The sequence below is a fragment of the Cupressus sempervirens genome, chromosome 11 (assembly GCF_028749045.1).
Source record: "Cupressus sempervirens isolate cs-2001-9-10 chromosome 11, ASM2874904v1, whole genome shotgun sequence".
NCBI classification, from domain to species: Eukaryota; Viridiplantae; Streptophyta; class Pinopsida; order Cupressales; family Cupressaceae; genus Cupressus; species Cupressus sempervirens.
The window spans coordinates 357,113,233-357,130,256 of record NC_143128.1 but is presented as its reverse complement, the minus strand read 5'-3'; the positions used below and the strand labels follow the sequence as shown (position 1 = coordinate 357,130,256).

At 33.2% G+C, this 17,024-nt stretch overlaps 1 pseudogene; it reads right to left on the bottom strand.

The window, feature by feature from the left end:
- Nucleotides 1-345: 345 nt before the first annotated feature.
- The window catches only part of LOC149529549 (mitochondrial arginine transporter BAC1-like), a 43,180-nt pseudogene continuing 26,501 nt past the window's right edge, over nucleotides 346-17,024 (bottom strand).

Here is a 17,024-nt window from a genome sequence, read left to right as displayed (position 1 = left end):
CTAGACACTGCATGAATCATTTGTAGGTATTTGAGTCTGAAGTGTCACCAACAAAAAATCAAACTAAAAAGGAAATTTGGAGAATAAAACTAAATAAAAATAGTCCTCTTGAGTAAATATCAACATTGTATGAACAATACTATTACAGTGCACTTTACTTGGTACAAATATATTGTTGGCTAAGTCCCATGACATAATGCCAATTTCTAGGTACGTCAATATGCCTACTTATCTAGGTATATCATTTTCTTATGGATAAAGGACAATCTACTAAAAAAAGAAAATACCACTTTTTACAAATTTGCATAGGTATAAACCCATTCATCTCTGAAGATAATGCTCTTACTACCGTTTCACCCCTAGTAAATTTGTTGTAAGTTCCCAAGTGACGATAGCTGTAGCATTAGTAGGGAAAGCTCTCACCAATGTAGGCCCCAAGCCAACATATAATCCTCTAAAACCAAGTTCTCTATAAATCTGCCAAACATAGAATTGGGAAATGGTTTCATGTTCATTAATATGAGCACTTATTGCTTTTAAATTCATCTATTGGTTATCTAAGACTACTTAGTAGAATAGATCCTAGACAACAAGACAAAACCTAAGTCCCATGGTATTTGAATATTTAAATTTTAATTAGAACATTCTACATACCCACTATAAAATAAGCATGCAAACAATTGGTGTTAGTATCATGAATGATAATTTTTTTATCCAGAACACAAGAAAACATGCAAATAAATGAATTAACCCAATTCAATAATCCAACCATCAATCCTAACATATATCCTAATTGCTGTCATAAGAATCCAACAACTTTGTAAAAGCAAAGTCAAAATATTTATTAAAAATTAATTTAAAAACATTTTTTCTAGAGTAGAGTCCATGTAAAGATTAAATTTTATGTCCTACCGTTCTGATTGTGTGTATAGGATTTATGCTAGCATTAATATTTGGAGCTGTTTGAATATGGGATTTTGCAACATCGAGAGGCAAAATAGTTGACCAAAACTGCAAAGCAAATTAAAAGTTTTGTTGCACACATTTGATCTGCAAAAAATGAGTTTAAATCCTTAAATTGGAATTCCAACATTAAGGTTACATACTTCAATTCCTACAAGCCCAGCAGAGAGAACTCCAACTCCTGCTTCTATAAAAACTTTAGAAGAATAGTTGACAAATTGAGAAGACTGGGAATTCATTTTGGGATTCACCTTATCATGTGTACTAATAAGTGAAAGCATATGATAATGATTCAATTCATAAGTACTGAAGAAAACTACATTTCCAATAGACTCCCTAAAAAATGTAGTTAGGCCACCACGAAACAAACCTTGTACCTGGAAAATTATGCACCAATGAAACAATCAAACAGTATCTTGTATAATGAAGGATACCATGTGATGCATTTATATTGCATGTCTACAACTACATACCAAATAGTAACAACAATTTAACACCTTACCCTTTCATTTCTAAGAGTTTGCAGTGCACAGTCCAGAGGCCCAACATATATCTACTGATGCTTTTTTAGTTGCGTATTGTCATTCTCCTGAACTTGCAATCTACATTGCAAAAGAAAAAATAGTCAATGGTATGGAGTCTAGAGTTCAACTTATATACATACAATAGATACAAAGTCTAGTTCTTGTTACCTTTATCAACTCTACTGGGCAAGGTACAAAACTTATTAATGCTCCACCAAAAGCCATAGAAGGAACAACAATCTGAAGTTTGGGATGGCCACTGCCGGGATCTCCTCCCTTTGCAAAGAACCACCATGCCAAATATGATTGCATCAGGACCACATACATAAACTACACACTATAAAGAGGAAAAAGTACATCAAATAGTTGCCAATATGCCTATGAAGATAAATCAATATGCCTACTTATCTAGGTATATCATTTTCTTACGGATAAAGGACAATCTATTGAAAAAGGAAAAGACCACTTTTTACAAATTCACATAGGTATAAACCCATTCATTGTGGGAAAGTAGAAAGAAAATCTAAAGTACTAGTGACGCAAACAAAAGTATTAGTATCCAATTAGGCAATTCACCTTGAACATCCATCCAAGTTGCTCAACACACTCCATAACAAGTTGTTGGTGTGCTAAAACTTTTCTACTCTTCATAATTCTTACAATTGATGCATCAATTGCAAAATGTCTATCTTTATCCACATCCTTAATCACCTTTTTTCCCTCATCCACTGGTTAAGCATTGGCCCTACATTAGAGATTTTGGTGCTTGATCACACGATTGAGAAGAATGAAGACAAGAACAATGAGACCTCAAGGTTCTCAAGGTTAAGCACTCACCACTTGCTGAATAAAGGAAGCACCTTGTAGTCTAGCAACCCACGTGAAGTACCCAATTAAGAGGAGCCTACTAGAGAGTTGGTCAGCACATTCTTTTTCATTGTTGAGATATTTTAGAAACCCAGAACCCCAAATAGAAAAAGCAAACAAAAAAATTCAAGATCGTTTAAGCTTTACCCAATAATAATATCCCAAGAGTCCAAGAACAACATTTGACTACAAGGGTGGTAACGAGAAGTGTGGGGCAACATCCCTTCATACCATATAAATTCTTCTACAGTTCATGTTTTGAATGCCATAAAAACCTAGAATTAACATTAGAATCCATGGTTGAATAATATAAAGTCTTAGAATCAATACAAAATCCATGGTTTGATTTCTATGAAAACATAGGACCAGTACTAAATTTCATGCTTTGAATGCAATAAAGACTCAGAGTAGTCATATAATGTTTTGTAACTCAATAGATTAAATGCATTGCAGTAATTACTAGTTGTAATGTAGCAAGATGTGCATGAACCTACAATGTTCATCATACCAATGGAAATCATCTCTTTATTGCCATCAATATTGTAGTTCTTAAACAGTGCAAAAGTTCTATCAACTGCTATTCCTTCCTATACAAGACTCATTTAAATCAGCCAGAGGTAATAAATTACCAGCCAATGAACATAATTCAAGGGATTAGCTCTTATTGTGAGTGTGATGATGCCAATTATCAGTCCTGCCTTCACAAGGGTCTTTAAATATTTGGCCTCAAAAACAAAGAATTTAGCGGTCAATGGGTTCAAACCACTTTTTAAGTGACCAACCTATTTCAAGCCACCCACAAAAACATTAGCAAAAGAAACATACATTTTAGGACCAGAAAATCATGTTTAGAATAGCAATTAGACATAATATCAAACAAATTGTTCCATACCCATCGTGTTTCAAACTCACTAAATAACTAGTATCTTTTGGGTAGTGATACTGAACATGTATAGATCATAATAATAAGTGATTCAGTCTACCATACTTACATTTGAGTGAATTGAACACATTGTGTAGAAATGAATACAAGACAGTATAAAATAGTTGGTGATAGAAACTCATACAATCTCAACCATGTGTTTATCAGCATGTAGCGAACACTAGCACGCTACTAAGAATTACAAATGTTAGAGGAGCAGCTGCTGATATCCAAAAGAGCTTAGGATTTTTCTTACTCCATCAGATCAACCCACAAGAATGAAAAAATAGATCAACACCATATTAGATATCAGTCATTCCATGTTGTTTCTTCTTGTCATTATGAAGGCTAGGTATTATATGGATAGAAAAATGAAAGAGAATCATGAATTTATGTTATAATACTGACAATTTGATGAGTGATGAGTAGAAAAGAGAGAAAGCATATTCCAAGCACTATGGTCTCCCACCTCCACTGCACATCGATACAATTACAAGAAGACAATAACAATAAGTTGGCAATAACATACCTTGTGAGTTTGTCCCCATACCGATCCCATGGTAGATGCTATGTCTGTCTCTGTAGTAAAATGTTGAAGACCAAGAATGCCTTTTAGCTGTTGGAGAGAAACAATAGTGGCTACTCCAACCATGAAACCCACGATAGTTGCATGCGATAGAAAGTCTATAATGAATCCCAACCTGTAGTAGAATCATAAATGATGTGACACATACTATTAGTAACCAAAACTAGCTGTTTGGCTCCACTAAAAAAGATTCTAGTGTTTTCCATGAACTTTAAATAGTTATATAAATCAGTATGACTTTCTCATGCCATCCCAAATAAGTAGAATTACATAACTAAAAATAGAAATATGGGACTTGTTAAAACCATTGAATTACATGAGTTTTTAGTGCAAGCCTCCCACTCAATTATGTATAGTCACATGTATCTCTATAAAAGAAGAATCCTATGAAGGATAGACATTGAGAGGCTTGCATAGAGACATTATTGCATTATTAGACATGTAAATCATCAACCTGAAAATGCCCAAGCTTGCTTGAAAAATCCCAGCAAAGAATGTTGCAGTCAGGGCCAAGTGCAAAGCTAGTTGAGGATTTTGTGTTGGGGAGACCTCCTTGACAATCAATGATCCTATAAGAAGTGACACAATCACCAACGATCTGTAAGATGGTTTATAGCCTCTTCCAAATCACCTGAGAAACTTTGACATTAGAACAAATGCAAAAGGCAATCTATGTGACACCCTTCCAGAAATAATATATGATAGCCACTCTATGGATTCTATTAGCAAAGAGTTATACCATTTGACATTGCCTCCAATTATTTTCCCTTGGCGGCTTGTGTAGAATCTCATTGCTCTTCAATTACTTCAATAGAAGGATTTCCCATCTGTCAGTAACTACATATGTTAATTAAGGAGTTGATGTTAATAGCATCAATCATGTAGAAGCTCCAAAAGTAATACTAACTCAGACTCATAATGTACTATGACATACATATTTTAGTTTTCAATAGAAAATATTATCAATCGAAGCCTTACTTTCTATGGGGGGTCATTGTCTGGTTCAACAAATCCTTCATTGTCAAGTTCAATGTCTGATTCAACAATCTCATCATCACTCACATTTTCTTCTAGCACTTGAAGTATCAAATTGTTCATCCAGATCTATATCATCATCACTTTCATCCTTGAAAGTACTTTTTTGGAGCACATTTTACAGAAATTCAGTTAAAAAAACTATAAATATTTTGGATTCTCATGAACGTTATAATTTAGATCAGTATAAAACTCCATAGAAACTGATAAAATTGATTCAACACATGCTTTCTTTGTTACAATTCCTACCTAAAACTCCTTGGAATAACACTAGTGAGTTCTCCAGTGAGAATAAAGTTAAATATGGGAACCAATTTTTATTTGGAAAACCAACTAATATAGCACAAAATGTACACAAAAGAAAACTTCAAAAGCACAAATACCAACAAAAATGTTTGGGACTCAACTTTGGAGTACAAACGTATGATATTAAGATATTTTATAAACTGTAATTCTAATATAAACCTACCTACTAAATCATAATATGCTTGTTTGTCAATTCCCTTCAAAAGAAATATTTTGCATGCAACTTACTTGCTGAAGATGTTTCAAGTTCAGCAACTCTTTAATCATAGGATCCACAATAGTTGGAAGCTTTGACCTGTCTGTCAGTTGTGGCTTGGCCTGCAGCAACCAAAAATTCATTAGTATATGCATCTCAACATTTGAAAAATACATCAAGCAGTTCAGGTCAGTTCCAGTCTATAAATTAACTGGCATTTGTTTCTTCTTTAACATATTCAACAATCAAGTACAAGGTTTTTTAGTTTGGACTCTGCCTTGATGAGCATTTCTAATCAAAGTTATAAACTTCTTAAGGCTTCTAATGAGCATGTCAAGATCCTTCTTGGTAAATTGGAGAATTCTAATGAGGATAGAGCCATTATCCAGATCAATAATGATATTGCTCGTTATGCGACAAAGAATCCTATTGGACTACGTAGAAGGACTAGAGCTAGCTATAAAAGGAAATAGTCTTCTATGGCCTCTAAGGTTAAAGAGCTAAATAAAGTGGCAGAGAATATGAACAAGCTCACATTGGAAGCAATTGAGCTACTAAAAAATCTTGGGTAGCTATTTGTCTGTGATTCTTCTTTGTGTTTTGTTGTCTTGGGTCTTTGTGTTGGGGAGCCTGGCCCTTGCTTTGTTGTCATCATCTCTGGTTGGTTGGCCTATTTTTTTTTGTTATGTTTCTCAGTTAGTACTATAATTTTGCCTATCTTTAGCACTATTTTGTAAAAGGTTTCAAGATCCCTTCAACAACCTATTTTCAAGTAATCAAAAACATATTCAACAATCAACTCACTCCCTATAAACTACAGTATATTTTATAACTTTTTAATTTTATTGGTAACACCACTATGACATGTGCCTTGGTATCACATGGACTGAGAGAGACTAGTCCTTGTGACTTCATGCTTTGCCATTGAAAGCACTCACATTTATAACAATAGTCTTAAGACCAATGACACCAATCTCCTTCCAAAATATGTTAGTACTCTTTCTTGGCAACTAATACATTGAATTTTCTAAGCTAAAACATAAAATGATAAAGCATACCTAGGTAACAAGAGATAGGCCTCCTTCTAGCATTGATTTGTCTATAGGCTTTCTTCTAGTAGTTAGTTCCAATAGAACTACTCCAAATGCATAGACATCACTTTTTTTCGTCAACTTCCTTGTCATTGGTTACACAAAGATAATTTTGTCATTGGTTGTACAAAGAAAATTTTCTAGGTAGAGGTGAATCAATGTCATTGGGGCATTCGTAGCATAGAAAATTAATATTAGTTATATCTATTTTCCTAGGATGTGATTTTTTTGAGAAGCGGATATGCCATAAACATAATTTGAAAGCTCAATCTAGTATTTGAGGCATTCCATCTACAAGGTATTCTGGAGCTACATATCCCAAGGTTCCCAAAACTTGAAAAAAGTTTTTGTCCACTACTCCTCGAATTGTTATAGCAAGACCAAAATCTGAAAGTTGCATGCCATATTAAACAGGCAAGACTATTATGAAACATACTTTCTATGTGAGAATATTCCCTTAAAATCAAATTTACTTACTTTGGCATTGTATTTTGCATCAAGGAGAACATTTGATGATTTCAAATCACAGTGAATGATAGATGGATCACAGTGCTCGTGCAAATGCTTCAACACTCTGTAATATTTAGGGCATAATGACTTTAGATTCTATTGCATTGTCTTTATTTTTACAAAAGAAAAACACGAAGAATCTTCTCTTGGCTCAAATCATTATCACTATTGGCTCAAACCATTTTCACTAAAACTAAATGAATAGGCATCAGAAAAGAGATAAAATGATGCCAAAACAAAGGATGGTCTATTTAGAAGTTTTAACAACCCATAACTGCTTTAGGAGGCTTATTGAACCTATTTAGAATTGAAAGTGAATAAAAATGGGATAAGGTTAAGAATTGAAAGAGAATAATAAATGAGTATAGAATCTCACTTGAAAACAAATATAACTAAAGATTTAATGTGATGAAGAAGATTAGAAAAGAAAATGCCAATGAATAGAGCAGATCAAGATGTAATGATCATGTGGACAAAAATACAATCAACCCATTACTCTTCCCATCAGAATAAATTATGAACAAACCCTTGTAACCACTTCTCACTATTTTTGTTAACACCACAATGAACAAGAAAATTGACTATGTGGAAAACAAGAAAAATCTTTTACAGGAATTTGTCTCAAGACAAAAAAAACCAAAGCTATTATGATTTTTCCATAGCTGCATATATTTGTTATAAGTATTTGTTGTTGCATCAAAAAATTGAACTATTAATGTCAGATAGAAATGGTAGATTTATTCCGATCCATGGCATGAATCTCAAAAGAGGCATTGACTACTAAATCGACAATTTCAACAGTAATTTATTGACAAAAGATGCAGGGATGTAAGGTTTCACGGATGAGAATGAGGGTTTAAATTTGGAGATGGCAGAAGGTTTTAATTTATTGACAAAATTTAATGCTATGAATCCTAAGGTTGAATGCAGATGGTAGAATGAAGAGTTTAGCTTGAAGCTTTGAGCTAAATATATTGACCAAATATATGGCATATATATAATATACACTCAGGGTCCTTAGTCTTGTCATATTAGGGCCTACACTTGACATACTGGGGACATGGTCTTTGGTATTAATGAAGCCCTCTAATTTAGTAGATTTGCAGAATATTCACAAAAAATTCACAATTTGATCTACTCTGTATTATGCTATAACTTATTGACCTAAATATTACCATAAATTCTTAAACTTTGACAAAGCTATTATCATATTCTAAATAAATACTATTGTTGATGTCAAGGGTAGTTCAAACACAAGAAGTTCATGATCAACTCATTTAACAAATGAGTTAAAACAAACTCTCTACATTGCATCCACAATAGTTTAACATTTTTGACTTACCTATCTAGATTGCTAAAACTCAAAGCTCCTAACCCATTGTAAACAGTTACCCATTCCTAACTTAGAGCTTGTAACTTGAAGTTCATCCATACATTCTAATTCTACCAAATGATGTTAAGACACTAATAAGGCCAAATACATTATAAACAAATTAAGCACTAATTTTTATTGTGAGAGAAAATACCTAGGATGGATCATGGAAGTAGTCGGACAACCACTGACCCAATACTCATCAACCATAAAGATCCAAAAAGTAAGCTGAATTTAAAAACTAGGATGATAGGAAAACCTATCAATCAAGAGAGAGGTAACAACATTAGTTTTTTGCATCAATGATTTACATGTAAGTTTTAGGAAAAGCTTAAGTGAAGTATATTAGACATTCATAAATTAGATTTTGAAGGATGTTTCTTGAATAATTACTATACGTAGGAAAGTTAAATTGCTATCAACATGCAAAATGGGCTGTAGATGCTTGATGGATTTCAAACTATAGGATTCAAATTATAGCTACGGATAATCATCAATGCATCTACTATCACTACCACGAATACACACCATTGACTATATTTTACATTCAAGCTTTTCCTTGTGTGAGAAAGCCAATCTATAGTACGGATCTACCGATAAAATGTAATAGTAAGAGTTCTAAAGTAACTGACACAATCTCGATCGAACATAAATTTTGCCTTGTAGTTGCTATTAATGTTGTTCGGTAACATCAAAATCATTCTGTTTCCTTCTAAAGATACATACAGCTATCTAAATTTAAAAATAGCCACAACTAAAAACCTACTAATTAAAACTAACTTGATAAATTTAAGACTCAACTTTTCAACGTATCTATAGTTCATATGAATATTAGGATTTAACTGTGTAATTTTAGATGTAGTCAAAAAGTCCCTAGATTTGGAATTTTTAGAGCCAAGGAACAAATTCATTTTTGGAGCACCTCGTTTGAATCAATAAAATGTTAATTTTAAAAAGAAGTGTAGAATCTAATGCTATAATAAAAGGGTATGTGAATTTCATGGTTGAATTGAGAAGTAAGTCTATTGTTCTTCGATTTCTAGGAGTTATGGGAACCCAGTTATTAAATCCATATTATATTGAGGCTGCCTATGATGATGAGGCTAAGACAGAAGAGCTAAAGCTCATAAAGAAGAATAGGAACCTGAAATAGTGAGAGGAGGAACTAACTACAGCATCTAGGCTGTACTTTGAAGACCACCCAAGGGACAAGTTCCATACTCTCTCAAAGTTCGCAGAGTCTTGCTGGGACAGGGCATCACTATTCTTATAGACAATGGGGCCACATATAGCTTTCTTTATTAAGGATTGGTGTCTAAGAGGGGCCTTGCATATTTTGTAAACCCACAATAATTATGTTTCAATACTAAGCTTTTTTCAGAATATGGTGGTAGTTGTAAGTTTTTACATATATGAAATGTGTAACTTTGATTTTACAAATATTACTATCTGAGGGCATCAGGTTGGGGATGTCCTAATCATTTTACAAGCTAGGCACAATGGGAAGGGGACTTTTCATTCTCACCCCCATTAGTAAAATAATATTTCAATTTTACTTATAAATTTATAATGGTCAACTAAGTTGTTACGATAGACTTTAGGAATATTCTTTATTCTTTTAGTTGTCATCTTTTCTTAGTTTTCAATCTTATCCTTATTGGAGAACACAGAGTTGATAGAAATGCTTTTATTACAATTTCCTTCCACAAGCATTTTCTAGTAATTTTTAAATTTTCAAATCCTCCATACAATATACTACTGTAGTTATGCATCTCTTGCTTGTGTTTTGCTCTATGGAGAGAGATTTAATTCTGAATGACCATGAATAGTAAAATGATAACACTTTTACAAAAAATAGAAATAATATCCAAGCCACTTACCTTGGGATTGTACTCAACATTCCTAGCCTAAAGAGCTATAGCCTTGAGATTCAATTTGCAATCCAAATTTATAGTTGACACAATGTTTATGTGTATTTGTCCATTGAAGGAACGTGCATCTAACAAGAAAGATACAATTAAATTTTGAAAGAAACACAAGGAAGGGTATCTTTGAAATTAGAGCATTCCATTGATTAATGCAAACAACAATATGGCCTTATTAAATTAAAAAAGATTATCCTCTACATATGTACATAAAATTTTACAATGTAAATTGACATAACATTATCCTCTAAGTGATAGTTTGCAAGTTATTAGTTAAGGCATTCACAGTGGTATCAGAGTTGTGATCTCATCAACCAGTGAATAATGCAGAAAAGTTTAAGACATCTGAAAAAAAAAATAGGGTGGATCTTTTTTAGAAGCTGATTGAAATACCAAGGAGCCAACATAAAATGATCAAACTATTTAAAATAATATTGCAGCTTCAAAATAATGAAAAATTCAAATCCAGATAGAACATCATAGAAAGAGGGAAGCTCATCTTCAAACAATAAACAAATTGTTAGTCCCACGCCAAAACCTAGCAAACCCAGGTTCTCAAAAAAGGATGAAGAAAAAGCCTAAGAAAACCATTAGCACATGAGTTTGTGTATGCAGCTTTCAAATCAGAACAAGGGTAGGTAAATTTCCAGCATTGCTACAGATTAAATATGCTTCTTGCTTCTCGATAACCCTTCTCATATTCTTTTGTATTTTTACCTACAACAACTAGGTATACACTTCTAATATTCTTTTGTATTGCTGCCTACAACAACTAGGTATAAAATAGTAGAGGCAGATAGTAGTGGGTTGGAGAAATCTCAGAATCTATGACAATGGTTGTGCTCAACCATTTTGGTTTGTATTTTCCCATTTAGAGAATGTTTATTTCTTTTCTTGAAATGGTTTATCTATTAAAAGTGAATCATTCAAATTTCCTTAGTTAAAAAGATGCTAAGTGAGTGTGTAAATTGGCTTTACACCTGCATTCTACCACCATTTTTTATATGCACTCACTGAGAATATGCAACTTCTTTGCAATCGCATCCATGATTCTTGACCTAACTCTAACATTTCTTAAGGGAAAAATTATAGTACTTTCTAATGTTTTGTTTATGAAACTATCTTGTTTGTATCTACTTGCTGACCATGGTAATCCAAATGAAACTAAAAATTGACAATTTGTGTTACTCCATTATGTTACTGTATTACTTAATAAACCCATTTCTAGCAAAGATGTCAAATGTATACTTTAAACCAACATATGTAGAATGAAATTTAACCCAAGTGAAATTGATTTTCAAATGTATAATTTAAACCAACATATGTAGAATGAAATTTAACTCAAGTGAAATTGATTTTCGTGGCTATAAGCTACTTTCATCTAAAAGAATTGGACTCATTGCATTGCCAATTGTGAATATATCCTAAAAATATCCATTTGTGTCAATAGGCAAGTGTGTTGCAATGGCTTCAAACTTCAATCTGTTTGTCTCTATTGAGGTCTTTTTGGGTAATTTTGTGATAAGAACATTTTTGTATCCATTTTGACTAATTTCTAAGGAAAAGAACAAGACATCACTTTTTGAAATGAATGCCTGAGCATTAAGGTATGAGCATTACAGTATGAGACAAATGCGCTAATTTTTGTGACATGTGCAGGCTATTGTAGAACAATGAAATATCAAGTCCACTTCCTAAAGAATTTTTGTAAGGCTCTACTCTTTATCAATATTTTATTTTCCATTTGGGTTCATCTTATGCTAGGTTTTGTTTTAGTATTTAACTCATATGACCCATTTTTAGAGATTTGTCCCACAACAATTTGACTGGGTTGATACCCATGACTCATGCTTGAACCGTCATGTACAAAAAATCTTCCCTCTTATACTATGTGGGAATTATGTTTCACATGTGAATGCATTTTTGCATTAAAATATAACTGATATTTAGATTGAAGTGCTGATTTTGGGGTTTGGGTGTTTGGAATTTTCCAGTATCAAAGGAAATCCTCTACTATTTGGAGGTACTATGCAGAATTGTCTTGGGGAGTCTCCAACACCCATGGCTTTTACAGTGAATTCATGATAAAGTGAGGTTATTTTTGCTTCTTCAATCTTTATTTGATTTCCTTAGCTAAATAGCTCTTTTATAGGTATGGTATGAGCTAGAGACTCTAGAAGACATAAAGTGGAAGTCTCATTCAATGTAAGTCTGGGCCTCTTATGTTTAATGGGTTTTGGAGTTCAAATTTTCTTGTGGTGGAGACAAAGACAAAATCAACAGGTTTTCTTACTCGGGAAAGATCTTATAGGAGACAAATGCTCATGCCTTAACTTTGGTCCCAATGAATTTTCCTTTAACACTTTGAGGTTATCATTTCCATAACAATCCACCACGCTGGACTAATCCTTCCCACAACTAAAAGATTTTTTTTAGGTTGCCCTTTACCTCTCTTGATAGTCTCAAAGCTTGACTATGGCACTTGAGAATTGCTTGGGGTAGACTTTAGTTACCGCAATCCTCTGAATTAGTACTAATGAATCTGTATAGAGGAAATTCCCATATTTTCTCTGATTAATAAATACAATGTAAAAAAACTTTTACAAAATCAAATACTTTCTCTCCTAATGCAATAATGTTTGAATTTTCTCTTGGTAAACATGCTAAACAAAAATTTGTGATAGAATCAAAATATTGAGCACTAATTTCAGAATTTCTTCATAATGAACCCTCAAATATGATTTGATTTAAAAAATATAGACACTCAATTAGGTAATTTCACGAGAGCTTAGGAGTTCAAGAGAGGAACAAGAACAAAAGCTTCATGAGGCTATGGTGAAAAATACTAGAGAATGGGAAAAATCAAAATGTGAGCTTGATTCTAGAATAGTAGAACTAGAGTAGCTGCTAAATGAGGCAGAAGCAAGAAGTAATGCAACATCCACATCTCTTCAAGAAAATTCAAAAGCATTATCTGATTTGCAAGAAGCCAGAAACTAAGTTGAGTCTGAGGCTAAAGTTCTTCAAACTAAACTTGAGATGTTAGAGAGTGAGAATGTTGGCCTCAAATATAAACTTTATGCACTTAACAAAGAATTGGGTATGATAATTGATGAAAGGGATATTAGTAAGAAATCTGCCTAGGCTGATAGCAAGTAGCAAAATAGAAATAATTAAGAAAGTTACCAAGTTAGAGGCTGAGTGTCAAAGGCTAAGAGGTCTACTTAAAAACTGATTACTAGGGCCTACTACACTGGCTCAAATAAAACTTGAAGTAGATACTACTGGAAGGGAGTCTAGGGATATCAAATTGAAGAAGTCACTTAGTAAGGGTGCTGGTTCACCACATTCTTTAGTAGAGACATTAAATGATAGACACAAAGAACATTCTCAGAAAGGAACTGAATACCATACAGGAAAAGTGTTGGCAATAGAAGAAGAGAAAAAGATGCTAAAAGATGCTCTCTCAAAGCAAAACAATGAGCTTAAGGCTTCTAGAGTCATGTGTGCTAGAACAGCTTCCAAACTCTCCACTATTAAACATTAGTTGGAATATTTGAGGTGAAGGCAAGGAAAACTTGCACTTGAGTTGCATTTGGAAGGATCAAGAAATGAAAGCACAAGCAATCCACCAAGCTTGTCTTCCATTTTTGAGGACATGAATGATGGTGACCCTAGTGCAGAGTCACGGGCTTCAACACTGATTGCAAAGCTGGATCATATCAAAATAGAAAAGGTCATTGGAAAAGCTAAGAAGCTCAATGATGTGTCCAAGGTAGATTTGATGGATGATTTCCTTGAGATGGAGAGATTTGCTTCCATGGATTTAACTGGATTGGATCAGACAGAAGTAGGAAATTTAGATAAAATAACTAACAAGAATGTTTTAGGAAGTTTTGATATTTCATCTAATCAAGAAGATAGAGCTTTCTTAGAAGAAGCTCTTGCACAAAAAGAATCAAAGCTTCAAACTGTCAATTAGGAATGCTCTAAGTTGTTAAAAAAAATGAACCATTTACAAGAAAATCTAATTGTTCTGCAAGCTACAAACACTTGGAATGAATTTTCCCTAGTTAGTCTCAAAGAAAAGCATGATATGATCCTTGCTGTTGATGTTGAGGGTGCAGAACTACACAAAATACTAGATGAGGTCAAATATACCATGGCAATAGATGCTAAAAGTACTAGAGATTTTCAGACACATATCCGGTCTTCTGTGAAAGCTAACTTCACTTCTCATTCTGATACTGGGATTAGAATTAGTTCTATTGATGTAGAGTTTGCAACTGCTATTTTCAGCGTTATTAATTTCTTACAATCTATAGCCCAAGACCCTAAAAGACTCAAAAATTTAAATCATCAGATACTGATAAACTAGTTTTTAGAATTCAAGAGTTTTCTCAGTTAGTGGATTACTTTTTGTAGTGCAAAGAAAACATTACAGAGTTAATTGTTGAACTGATATCTTTGTTATCTTAATTTAGGAAAATGTTTGCTCTTGGTTTCAGTGAAACCTTCCAAAATGAAGCCACAAATTTTGGCAACCAATTGCCCAACCTGATGCAGTCCAATTTTCTTCATAATTCAATTAGTATAGATAATTTCACAAGACAAGAAAGTGCTCAGGATCTTTTAGGAGAAGAAAAGGCTAATAGCCTACACTTTCAACTAGCTGGTGGCAATTTATACACAATTAGGAAGGTTAACAACATTCAAGTAGAAAAAACATCTTTGGAATTTGAGTTGAAGGCCCTAGTTAGCATAATTGGAGAGTTAGAAGAGGAGCTTGTGTGCTTCAAGAGTGAGAATGAAAATCTAGAAATAGTCTTGGCTGCAACCAAAAAGGATCTTGGACACACACAGTATCAAATTATTGATTTAAAAGAGGAGTTCATACATCTCAAAAGTGAGGATGCTAATTTGGAAGGAGTCTTCACTATAACAAAAGAGAAGCTTGATCACACCTAGCATCAAGTTACAGAGTTGGAGGAACAACTTACACATTTGAAGAGTGACAATGCTAATCTAAAAGGTAGTCCTAGCTGCAACTAAAGAGAAAGTTGAACACACAGAAAGTCAACTTACTAAATTAGAACATATGTTGGAAAACTTGCAAATGCACTTGAATCTGCTAAGGAATATAAGCAGTTATTAGAGAATGAACTAGCAGCCATGATTTCACATAAATCAGATATTAAATCTCAATTCAAGGCAAAAAAAATTGAGATGAAAGGGTTGTCTAAAAAAGTGGATGCTTTGGAGCTAGAGCTTCAGGAGGAGCGCATGCAATGCAAAGATGCCATTACCAAGTGTGAGGTTCTAGAGGAGCAGTTACAAAGGTTTTTGAAATGCTTCAATCCTATTTCAAATATACTAGATTGATGTATATTTTAATTTCCTAAGATATGTTGAGTTCTATCTAATTTTTTTTATAACTTCTTCAGCATGCATGTATTCAGTTTCAGACCTAGGGTTTTTGAACTAATGTGAAGATGTTTAATTGGATACCAGGAAGGAACAATTTTTTGAGTATTCCTAAAGTTTTGTATCAAAGGAATAAATTAGAAAGAGACTAGTATTAACTAGCCTGCTTGGAACCCCTCATATTTAATCTATGTTCTTTTCTTATTTGCTAAATATACAAATCAGAAGTATGCATATATTACTAATTTGTGCTTGCTTTCTATTTATTCTCCATGCTAACCAATGCAAAGTTCATGGTTGAAGTACACTAAAATTTTCTATTTTATCATCACAATGAGATTTAAACTATAAGATTTAGCATTAAGATCTGCTTGGCATGAAGCCATGTTTTCCTATCTTGTTTATGTAGAAGTAGATTCCACGATAATAAATGTCCAAGAATGTATCATGAATAATTGATATGATTTAAATATAGGTAAGTCTACCAGATCTTCACAATCCATGTTAAATGCTGATTTGTTTCTGGGATAAATTGTGTGATAGTTTTTAGCATCAACGTTCCGGATCATACTACATGATCCATCATCAGGATATGGGAGAGTAATGTTGATAGATCACGTAGGATGATCCAAAACATTGATGCTAAAAAATATCACAAAATTGATCCAAGAGACAAATTAACATTTGAGTATAGTCACCTCGAAATGAGGCAGAACTATCCAAAATGGACTATATACACTAAGAAAAATATGTTAGTTTTGTGATATGGATATTTAATACAAACAACTTTCTCTCCTTTTAATATAGAGAGATAGATGTATAAGGGAAACCACATGCTTCAATTGAGCATGAAGGATTCCACACACTTAAATTAACCTAAAGGATTTGGATGTTGGTGATTTCATTTAGTTCATGGTTATCTTGGAGATTAGAAACTAAAAATCATTTATAGACTAGTGAAGAAATGAGCACGAATATGCATACTGATTTGAATTGAGACCTTTTTGGCTCATGAAGAGGTTCCTGATCCTTCATCCTCTTTTTTTGCTTAAGAATGTTTTTGGTTAGAGTAAATTAGATGTGCAAATGCATTTTTAATCATAGCTTTTTCCTATCACTTATTCTACCAAAATGTTTCCTTGGAACAGTATTTTTTGATGAGCCACAAGAAAATTTGAGGTGCCATATAGCCATTACAAATCAAATTCTTAGGATACAATAAATTCATCACATATTCGTGGCTTAAACAAGCATTTTTGAAATGAGTTGTATTAGAATATATGGTAATTCCTGAAACAACTAC